This window comes from Erpetoichthys calabaricus, chromosome 3, assembly GCF_900747795.2.
Source record: "Erpetoichthys calabaricus chromosome 3, fErpCal1.3, whole genome shotgun sequence".
NCBI lineage: Eukaryota > Metazoa > Chordata > Cladistia > Polypteriformes > Polypteridae > Erpetoichthys > Erpetoichthys calabaricus.
Genome location: NC_041396.2, coordinates 91,084,628 through 91,097,053, shown reverse-complemented (window position 1 = coordinate 91,097,053; position 12,426 = coordinate 91,084,628).

Below are 12,426 nucleotides of genomic sequence, written 5' to 3'. Positions count from 1 at the left end.
GAGTGACATTGGACACCATCAGAAGAAGCCAATCTGCTACAGCAGCAGCTACTCCCCGAGCATGACAGCCATCAGAGCGACAAGACCAATAAAAGGTATACCCACCTACAGAGATCTGGCCAGTCCCAGGTCTGCATACCTCAGAGAGTGCCACCACTGAAATGTAGAGTTTACGTAGCTCATCCGACAGCAGAGGAAGATGATCATCATGCCGGAGAGGCATTCCACACGCCTACCCAAATGGGCTGCCTCAAATTGGGGCCCGAGTGCTGCTGTGCAGTGGGCGACGCCTCAGCACTACACCAGTTGAGGTTCCCGAGGGCTTTCCCACATCACCTTTATAATGCAAGCAGCCTTCCTATGGGCGGTTGCAGCAGAGCTATTCCAATGGAGAGCAGAAAGGAGTTTTTTTTATGGTGGCTGGAGTGCCAATTCTGCCACCAACCCCGTGATTTCCCTGAAAGTTAAAGGACCAATTGCAGGGCTGGATGCAGTTTAATGTCATACTCATGACAGAATCTCTTTGACCAATAAAAAATTTAATTTCTCTTCTCTTACATCCAAAATCTACTGCATTTAATTAAAAGTGTTCCATGGGGAATTAATGGAAAGATACCATTGATCACAACAATTATTACTACCTTCCGAGTGACTAATCTTTATTTAAAAAAAATCATACTATTTAGTAGAAGAAAGTGAGAATTAAAAAGACCCTTAATTTTTCACCATTTATGGTGCATATAGTAGAATCCCACTACTGGCACCAATATGACATGCTGGCTGCAATTGACACTTTGTCATTCTTTTCTTTTAACAGCAGTAGATTCTAAAGTGAGGGTATGGAAGGCAGCCAAATTCCCTTTAGTGACAAGTGCTTGTATTTAAAGTGTCTGAGGAAATGACACAGAGTTGTAATATGGAAATGAGTATCCACAGAGACTTTGCCTCAGCTTGTTTTTGTAAACTCCTTCCTATGCAGTGAAACAGTCTGTGGTGGCACAAAGGAAAATGCAAATCTGGACACATTTCTTTTTGCTCACCATTGCACTGTAGTAAAATTAATATTATAGTTTAATATTTAATGTTTGGAATTTCTTTAAATATAATTTTAAAGTACTAGGGTGTTGTACCGTGTTAACCATTATGAATGTAGTGAGAAGTCAAGCAAAATGACATCTTTTATTGGCTAACTAAAAAGATTACATCATATAATATTATATTATATATGATCTATATCATATATATGTATCATATACTTTTAAATAAATTGTTGAATAGATTCAGAATATACTAATAATAATAAAACAAAAACAAAAGCCGATGTATCTGTAATATGAATTTGTCTGCATAAATTTGTGATTTCAAAATATTGACCCTATCACAGTACTCACTGTATATTTTCCCATGGTGTACTGTAGTAAGGGGAAGCAAAATGGCAGAGATTCAAGGAGGATTTCCTGAGCATACAGGGCAAAGCTAGCCAGGGCTGATTCAGAACAAGGTGTTTATAAAAGTAAAATCTCTTTATCTGTAGTGCACAGTGGAAATAGATATATGATAGACAATTCAGAACATTGCACTTTGCTTCAGGAGCAGTTCACCAAATTGGGAATGGTTTAAAAGTTTGTTGCATAAACCAATGTGATTTGGAGAAAATCCCGTACTGACACTGATAGATCTATCCATCCACCAATCCATCCATTCATTCATCCATCCATCCATCCATTTTCAGATACATGGACCAATTCCAGCAGCATTGGGTTTAAAAACTAACTAACCTACATCATAATAGTTCACACTGATTCACAAACTCATACTCATTCTTATTTGGCCAAGTTTCACCTGCCAATTAACCTAACATGAAGATGTTGGTGATGTTGGACGAAAACTTGAAAAACCAGAGCAAAACATACAGACGTAAGGAGAACATTCCAACTTTCCACAGACAGTGGTCAGGCCATAAGTCAAATCTAGTCTCCTGTAGCTAAACACTGAGTTACCATACCCCTCTTATATTATGCCTCCATCCACCCCTTATTAATTTCACTTAATTTAGTTCTGGGGTTGAAGGTGCTGTAAAGTTGAGCACAAGGCATGAGCCAACTCAACAGGGTGCTAGTCCCTCACACTCACATTAGACCAATTAACAATTGTTAGTTAACTAAACAGGATCATCTTTGGGAGTGGAGAGGAAAATCAGAACAATCAAAGAAAAACTGATATAGATATGGGGAGAATTTGTGAGACGCATGCAGGCAGTGCTTGGCCCAGAATTCAGATGCAGTCCCCTGAAGCTAACCACTAATCTAATGCATGTAATATGTATTTCCATGATTCACCGCCTTTGTAAATGATATACTGAGGCATTTTAAAAACTTGATCAGGCATCTCCTTGTGCCCCTTCTTTTTAGCTAATGATTTCTGATATCGGATCATTCAAAGGGCAAAGTGGGCTTATTGTGTAGCAAGGCTACATAACTTGACAGTCGGGTTGGCCTTCTGGACTGTCCATCACTTTATAATGTTTGCTGGAAGGGTGTCTGTAAATAGCCCTTCAGGCACCTTTGGTGATGTCCCAGTGCCCGGTAAATATTCCAGCTGCCTGTTGCCGGCGTGAGGTTTCCATAACAACCGAGAGGGGCAAGGATTTTCGGCGGGAAACTTTTTCTTTTTAAGGGGAATGGCGGATCAAGGAAAGAGAGAGAAAAAAAGGAAGGAAAAGGCTGAAGGTAAGGCGGCGACTATCCATGCTCAAAGAATTATTCAGGATCTTACTTCACCCAGGGACGTCTGCTATTTGTGGGTGGCCACCCTGAAGAAATAATCAGGTGACGAATCCCCGAGAAGAGGCCAGGTACTGGTATTCTCCAGGTGCTCCCGTCTGGTGAGTCAGATCCCTGAGTTTGCATATCTTCGTGATAGTCCGCGTGTTGGGATCAGAGCTTAAAATAACAGCCTGACATCCCGATCATACTGAATGTGGGATGTGGGTGGAGTTGTCTGTGTTTGAGGGGTGGAGTTTTAAATATAGATGAAAAAGGAGGAAGTTTTGTTTTGTGTGTTGCGTTGGCTTGTAGTGGTTCTCTCTCTTGGTGTTGGTCTCTGTTAACCTGAAAAGAAGCACCTAATAAGTATTTTTAATAAAGTTAACTTTATAGCCTTCAAGCCTTCTGTGTCGCTCCTTGCTGAAAATTAGGACAAGGGAACTCAGGGACAGGGTTTTACACCAGAGCACGTTGCACTGGCCCTGGAGCTTCACACCACTGAACACAAAGAAGGAGAAGCTCCCCTGCGTCACCCCGACCACGGTCCGGAGACAGGCAGGAAAGGTAACACGCGGAGAAGCCGTTTCGCCAAAGGACTGTTGTGTTTCCTCCTGCCATACGGGAGGAATTGAACTGCAGGGTTTATTGTTTTCTTATCTTTTTGCGTTCTCAAAGAACAGTTTTTTTTATTATTTATTTTTTTTATTGCCTGTGTCAAACCGGGGGTTAGGATTTGGGTGCTGGGGAGGTCGACTGGGGAAGGGGTTCACTAATCAGCACTCAGGCACTGGGCAAGTAAATGTAAACAGCAAATGTCAATATATTTATCAGTCCCATTTTCTGTTGCGCTTTATTTTTTGCCAATTATTTAAGGGGTGCATAGGGACAAGAGGGGCCGAGGACCGAATATGGTAATGCTATTATGACCTTCAAATATTGTCCACTCCCCTGTTGGGTTGTGAAGTGTAGGAATCACATTCCCGTATTTTGCGGTTGCTACAGAGTTATGCCCTCTCAAAGGAGGTATAAGAAGCATCTTTCATATTTTGGTTCCCTTCAGCCTATTCTCTAAAACACAAGTCAATCAACCATGATGCCTTTAGGGCAATCGGGGCAGGTGATCGCCCCGCCGAGTGACTCCTTGTGTGAAGAAGTGGTAGCCGGTAGCCGCCACATTACGGTGAGGGCACATTCGGCCGTCTGAGAGAGAGCGAGCCTGCTTCAATCGATGTACCTGAGTGATTCGCCCGGACCTGATGAGGCAGATAATGAAGGCGCTCCACGAGTGGATCTCATCCATGGCTGACAACACCCTATATCACGAAGACGCTTTGCGAAATTATATAGATGACTCGATGGAAAAACTGAGAGAATATGTGGAGGAGCTGATTATTGGGCTGGGGCGGGATGTTGTGCAATGCCTGGAGAGGCGTGATCAGCTATGGAAGAAACATCTTCGGCGCGAAGTGCAGAATATCTGCGTTCATTTGGATCAGTGAACGTGCATTCCACTCCCTGGGAGGCAGCCCGCACTGTGCATTCGTGTACTCCACAAGCCGTACAGTCCCTTTGCATGGAGTTTCCTAAATTGGGAGAGTCATATACCTCAGATGACATAATTAATTTCGTTGAACAGGCAGATGCTTTTCTGTCTGTTGCTCCAATGGGGGAAGATGAACTTTTGGGGGTGATTAATGCCTCCTTGAAGGGACCTGCGAAAAGTTGGTGGCAGGCAAGCAAACAGACCATCCACACCTGGGATGCTTTTAAGAAGGATTTCCTGGAGGCATTTCTCCCAGAAGATTATGAGACTGAATTAGAAGAAAAACTTCGGTCCATGGTTCAAGCGCCAACACAGAGCATCCGAGTTTGCCTGTGATTATAGGGCTCTATGTTTGAGATGGCGACCTGAGATGAAGGAAGAGGAAGTAGTGCGTCGAATATTGAATGCCTGTAACCCCCATTTGGCTGGGGGGCTGAGAGGGATTGTGACCACCGTGGATGGTTTGGTAAAGGTTGGGTGTGTAGTCGAACGTGATTGGGCATCTAACAAGGCCTACTGGGAGAGAGTTCATGCCAGTAAAAAGGAAACCCAATTCACGAAATCACCCAAGCAATCAAAAGGTGGCTAGACTGAGGCAGGCGTCTCAGTAGTATCCTCTATAGCTACCCTCTTAGTGATCCTGGTCCATATTCGAGGCTGGGGTGTGGACGCAGTAGTAGATACAGGTAGCCATTTCACACTAATGCAGAAAAGCTAGTGGAACAAAATAGCCACACAGAACGAAAAACTCCTGGCTACTATTAAGTTTATCATGGCCGATGGGACAGAGCACCGGGCCCTGGGTAAGGTCTCTCTGAGGTATTTACTCCATAATGTGGCTTGGAGGATGGAAACCTATATCCTGGAGGATGTGCACCTGTCATTGCCTTTGCTCCTTCGTCTAGACTCTATCACTGCAGTAAAGATGACCATTCATTTCCATCTTAGAAAATACATGGCACCAGGCAGTGGGGAGCATCCCTTTGTAGAAAAGGTCCGGGAAGAACTGCATGGGGCATACTTGGGATTTTATGCTGCAGAGTTGGAGGCCTGTAAGACCAAAGATCCGGGTATTGTTTCAAACCAGTTGTATGAAGTTAAACCTCTGCTTCGCCGATGGCCGAATGTATGCACGGAGCAGCTGGGGGCAACACGGGTGATTACCCACAACATCCACACGGTAATTGAGGTTCCGGTGCATCATCGCACTTATCGAGTCTCACCCCTAAGGAAAGGGATTATTAAAGAACATATCGACAAGATGTTGGAACAAGGGATCATCGAGCCTTCATCATCAGCATGGGCGGCACCTGTAGTTTTGATAAAGAAAGCAGATGGAACATACAGATTCTGTGTGGACTACAGGGGACTTAATGCCCAGACACTCTTAAATGCATACCCCATGCCTCAGAAACAGGAGATTTTGGAATCCCTGCACAGAGCAGCCATCTTTAGTACATTAGATCTACGCAGTGGTTATTGGCAAGTGCGATTGGCAGAAGGCAGCATACATAAGACCGCGGTTTCCACACCAGAAGGTTTGTTCCAATTTCGTGTCCTGCCTTTTGGCCTGAAGAATGTGGGGGCAAGTTTCCAGCGTTTGATGGAGCAGGTTTTGCGTGGGTTGATCGGGAAGATATGTTTTGTCTATATAGACGATATTATTGTTTTCTCCCCTGACCTTCACCAACACCTCCGTGATTTGGACCTTGTCTTTCAGTGACTGGAGCAAGCCCGACTGACGTTAAATGTGAAGAAGTGTTGCCTCGCACAACTGCAGATTCATTTTTTAGGGCATGTGGTATCAGGAAAGGGCGTTGAGGTTGATCTTAAGAAAACCTCAGCCATTCAAAACTACCCTCTGATCAAAAAAGTTTACAAAGGTTTCTTGGTCTTGTGGGCTGGTATCATAAGTTTATTCCACGGATGGCTGACATAGCTGCCCCGCTCAACCACTTGAAGAAAAAGGACATTTCCTGGAACTGGACTACAGAGTGCCAGGAGGCGGTGGACCAACTAAAGGCAGCACTGCAATGTCTGCCCACCTTGGCTCAACCGAATTAACAGTTAACTTTCCAAGTACACACCGATGCCAGCAATGTAGGGCTCGGGGCAGTCCTCACTCAAAATATGGACGGAATGGAGAAGGTGATTGCCTATGCATCTAGGAGTCTGTGAGGCCCTGAAATCAATTATTCTGCTTCTGAAAAAGAGTGCTTAGCTGTGGTTTGGGCAATAGAGAAATGACGTCATTTTTTAGAAGGGGTGGAATTCGAAGTATATACGGATCACAATGCCCTGACCTATATTTTTAATCAACCCAAAGTGTCATCACGCCTTACCCGGTGGGTATTGCGCCTTCAATCATTTACATTTAAAGTTTTTTACTGGAAGGGATGCAGCAACATTGTTCCAGATGCATTGTCAAGAATACCAGAGATGACAGGGGTGGTGTGTATGGCTATAGCACAAAGCCAGTGGTGTGCCTTGCCTTTAAGTTTGCAGGATATAGCACAAGCTCAAGATACCTGTTCGGCCTGCTTGGAGCTTAAGGAGAGTGCTGCTAAGGCTGAACCTGGCCGCATTCATGTTCAAGGAGCTACAAGGGGTGCTATATAGGTCCGTACCATCTAAGAGTGGGAGCACCAAGCTTCAACTGGTACTCCCAGAAAAATATATACTGGAATTTCTACACTATTATCACGATAGCCCTTTTGGTGGACACCTGGGGAAGTTAAAAACCCTACTGAGGTTACTAGAAGTGGCATGGTGGCCGTCGGTGTGTGGGACTACGTTAAAAAGTGTCAGATCTGTCAAAAGTATAAAACTCCCCCTGGTAAACCAGCAGGGGAGCTTCAATCTATGATTCCTTCAGAGCCAGGAGAGATGTTGGGAGTCGACTTGATGGGACCACTGCCATCTTCTGCCACCAAGAAAACTATATTGATGGTGGTAGTCGACAATTTTTCTAAATGGGTAGAGCTTTTTGCTCTGCCTGATGCTAAGACTCACCGGATCTTCACCCTCTTAAAGAATGAGATTTTCACTTGGTAGGGGGGTCCCCAAGTTCATTGTATCAGACCGTGGTCCTCAGTTCACCAGTGAAATAATGGAAAAGTTATATTTAGCTTGGGGGGGTAAAGCAAAGATTGACAACAGCATACCATCCCCAGAGCAATCTAACAGAGAGGGTGAACCGGACCCTAAAAATGATGGTTGCATCCTACGTTGGAGATTGTCATCAAGACTGGGATAAATGGCTTCCTGAATTACGGTTTGCCATTAACAAGGCGGAGCACAAGGCTTTGGGTGAAACTCTTGCACTGGTTGCCCTGGGTCATCAAATCAGAGGCCCACTTGATCGGTTAATGGAATCCGTCCCTTTGCCAGATACTCCCCAGTATCGTACACTGGCAACCCTAGAGGAGTTACAAAAGAAGGTACAGACTAGGTTGGTGAGGTCAACCTCAAGACAAGCCAAGTATTACAATGCCCGTCATCGGAAAGTGCACTACGAGGTGGGAGACTTGGTCTGGGTTCGAACTCATCACTTGTCTGATGCAGCTCGTAAATTTACCTCTAAGCTTGCACCCAAATGGTTAGGACCAGCTATTATTTTAAAGCAGCTTGGACCAAATAATTACTGGGTACACAAAGGGACTAACTCTGAGTCCAAAATAGATAGAAAAAGGAAGGAAAAGGCTGAAGGTAAGGCGGCGACTATCCATGCTCAAAGAATCATTCAGGATCTTACTTCACCCAGGGACATCTGCTATTTGTGGGTGGGCACCCCGAAGAAATAATCAGGTAACGAATCCCAGAGAAGAGGTCAGGTACTGGTGTTCTCCGGGTGCTCCTGTCTGGTGAGTTGGATCCCTGAGTTTGCATATCTTCGTGATAGTCCGCGGAGAAGCCGTTTCGCCAAAGGACTGTTGTGTTTCCTCCTGCCATACGGGATGAACTGAACTGCAAGGTTTATTGCTTTCTTATCTTTTTGCGTTCTCAAAGAACAGTTTCTTTTATTATTTATTTTTTTTAATGTCTGTGTCAAACCCGGGGTTAGGATTTGGGTGCTGGGGAGGGTGACTGGGGAAGGGGTTCACTAATGAGCACTCAGGCACCGGGCAAGTAAATGTAAACAGCAAATGTCAATATATTTATCAGTTCCACTTTCTGTTGCGCTTTATTTTTTGCCAGTTATATAAGGGGTGCATAGGGACAAGAGGGGCCTAGGACCGAATATGGTAATGCTATTATAACCTTCAAATATTGTCCACTCCCCTGTTGGGTTGTGAAGTGTAGGAATCGCGTTCCCGTATTTTGCAGTTGCTACAATTGTGCTTCCTTGAGATTCAAAAATAAAACTGGAAAACAACATTTTAAATCTCATTCAAAGACATCACTGTGACCTTGAGCAAAGTATGTCACTTTCTCTCCATGAGTCTTGTTATATGCTGTTCATATAACGCTGTTTTAATGAAATTCAGTATGAGAGGTGTCTTGTAAAATAGAAATTTAGCTATTGATTAAACCTGAAACAAAAAGCCTTCAAAAATTAGGAGAAAGAAGCTGCTGTAGTTCCTAAAGCCAAAAGCTTTAGTTTATTGAAGAACTCTCATTAGTCATCACAAAACATCCTTTGATTAAAAAGTGACACAATTAGAAGGAGCAATTGCAACTTTCCATAAGCTCTTATATAAAGAAAACACACATGAATTTATTTTTGAGCTGTGAGCCTGAGGGTTGAACAGTGGTGAAGGGGACAATTCATCGCACCAAGAGGTGCTGCTGAAATCTACCAGAAAGTTAAATCACTCTCACAGTGGCTGTTATTTTCTTAAAGCCTTCAACTGTGAAATTGCTTCTTGGCATGACCGCTGCCAGGAAAACCACATTGTATGACTTAAGTGTGAAAAATGATCAGAGTTGAAAGTTATGTTCCCATCGCTCAGCAATTAACTGTTGGATATAGGTGGGTTATGGGAAAGGAGAGTGGAGATAATTCTATCACCAGGTGGTTTGGTTTCTTTCCATTTATTAAGCTCCTAGCTATCAATGTGAACATTACTGGTAAAAGAACAGAGGATTCTCAAACCCTCTTATCCAATTCACAGGGGCTGAAACTCCAACAGCACTGAGTGTAAGGCAGGAACGAGCTGTTGAACTGGCATTGGTACATTGAAGAGCCCACTCATGCACAAAAACACAATCAGTTTGGAATGTCTGGTTAACCTGACCGAGTCATCTTTGGGATGCTGGAAGAAAACTCACGTAGACACAGGAAGAATGTGCAATAACACATGTATACCATAATATGTGTGGAACTTTGAATCAAAACTGTTGAGGGAGCAGAGCTACTTGTTGTGCACCCTATTGCAAATGAAGGGAATTTTTAGGAGAAAATGTTAAAATGAGATCTAATACCAGCTGTAGTACAAGCCTGACATGTATATACAGTGATCCCTCGCTATATCGCGCTTCACCTTTCGCGGCTTCACTCTATCGCGGATTTTATATGTAAGCATATTTAAATATATATCGCAGATTTTTTGCTGGTTCGCGGATTTCTGAGGACAATGGGTCTTTTAATTTCTGGTACATGCTTCCTCACTTGGTTTGCCCAGTTGATTTCATACAAGGGACGCTATTGGCAGATGGCTGAGAAGCTACCCAACTTACTTTTCTCTCTCTCTCTATTGCGCTGACTTTCTCTGATCCTGACGTAGGGAGATTGAGCAGGGGGGCTGTTCGCACACCTAGACGATACGGACGCTCGTCTAAAAATGCTGAAAGATTATCTTCACGTTGCTACCTTCTGTGCAGCTGCTTCGTGAAGCGACATGCTGCACAGTGCTTCGCATACTTAAAAGCTCGAAGGGGCACGTATTGATTTTTGACTGTTTGTTTTTCTCTGTCTCTCTCTCTCTCTCTCTCTCCCTGCTCCTGACGGAGGGGGTGTGAGCTGCCGCCTTCAACAGCTTTGTACCGGCGGTGCTTCGCATACTTAAAAGCCAAACAGCCCTATTGATTTGTTTGCTTTCCTCTGTCTTTATGACAGTCTCTGCTCCTGATGCGCACTCCTTTGAAGAGGAAGATATGTTTGCATTCTTTTAATTGTGAGACAGAACTGTCATCTCTGTCTTGTCATGGAGCACAGTTTAAACTTTTGAAAAAGAGACAAATGTTTGTTTGCAGTGTTTGAATAACGTTCCTGTCTCTCTACAACCTCCTGTGTTTCTGCGCAAATCTGTGACCCAAGCATGACAATATAAAAATAACCATTAGTCTTCAAATTTGTTGGGTTATTAATTGATCTGTTTGTATGGAATGATTACAATGAAAATTAATAAAATAAAAATATTAAAAAAAAATAAATAAATAACCATATAAACATATGGTTTCTACTTCGCGGATTTTCTTATTTCGCGGGTGGCTCTGGAACGCAACCCCCGCGATGGAGGAGGGATTACTGTATATGAGTATATATCTCTCTTTTATAAAAAAAATTCCTGGAAGAGAAAGACTGGAGACGAGACGTGATCTTTATGTTAAGATCACGGAAGACACTTAAAAGACGAAAGAGAATGGCCACAGACCGTCTCGTAAGGACCTTAAATTGGCCATCTCACGAGAACCTTAAACATGAGACTTTGTGCCAAGAGATTGACCTAGGACCATCTCGCGATGACATAGAACATGAGATTCTTGCAAGACACGCCCTACTTACAACCAAATAAGAGCACGGGCAGTTTAACATTCAGTCGTCTGAAGGATTTCAGCACACACAGATCCAGGGTCACAGCGCATATAAAGCGTATAAGGACAATATGTTATAAATGAAACGTTGACGACTAAGTGAAGAAGAAAGCAGTGCGGAGAAAAGAGACTCAAAAGTGTTGGAGAGAAAAAAGAGCCAAAAAGAAAAAGAATAATCTAGATGCAAATTCAGAAAATAAGGAAACTAATTATCAGCCCGGAACAAGTGGAATTGAAAAAAAGCATGTCCAATCGGGCTCAGAATTTAAAGACAGAGAGTAAAAGAAAAAATAGAACTTCATAAAGATGTTCACAAACGTTGGCGCTATACACATGCAGAGCAGGTTAGAGATTATGAAAGCAGTGGAATTCAAAAGGCTCAAAAAAAAATGGCGCAATATACATGTAACCTGGGTCAGGTTTCAAAGGGAATATATATAACTGCAAGTTTTGTGTAAATAAAGTTTATTGAAGTTGAGTATATATGTAGGTGATTGGATTGGTCGGGGGAGACGCCATTGTAAGATAGTTAAACAAGAGATGTAAGATAGTTAAACAAGAGATGTAAGATAGTTCGGAAGAGTCGCAGTACGAAGAGGAGAAGACGGGAGTGGTGAGAGAGAAAGAAAAAGAAAAGAGAGCTTCAGGCAAAATGCCAAAGCCAGAAGAAAGAAAGTTTCAGGCAAAACGCTGAAACCAGAAGAAAGAGAGAGCTTTAGGCAAAACGCCGAAGCGAGAAGAAAGAGAGTTTCAGACAAAACGCCGAGACCAGAAGAAAGAGAGTTTTAGGCAGCACGCCGAAGCAAGACAGAGAAAGAACGAGAAGGAGTGACTGTTCAGGCAAAACGCCGAAGCAAGACTGACAGAACGAAAGAGAAAGTTGGAGTTGAGGCAGCACGCCGAAGCAAGACTGACAGAACGAAAAAAGAGTCGCAGTTGAAGCAAAACGCCGATACAAGACAGAGAGAAAGAAAGAAGGACTAAAGGTAGCAAGTGGATAAAACAAAGAGTTGTTGGATAAAGAGAAAGATGGCAGTCAGGACACAAGTGCAGAAATGGCGATCAGTGAGTAAAAAGAGTGGTTGAGAAAGAAGGAGATGGAAGAATATACAAAACAAGGTCGGTGTGTTTTTTGTTTATTTGTTTTAAAGTGGCTTGAGTAAATTCTCAAGTGAAGGGGCCAGTTTCTGTTTTGTTTGTTTGGCCACTACGCACCCGAGCTACGTTTGGAGCCCCCAACGGAGTGAGTAATATTCATTGACTGGAAATATGTCCGGATGAGCTCACCAATAGTGTCGGGACCAAAATATATATATCGGGTTATAAATAAGTTACTGCTTGTATTTTATGAATAGTGTATAT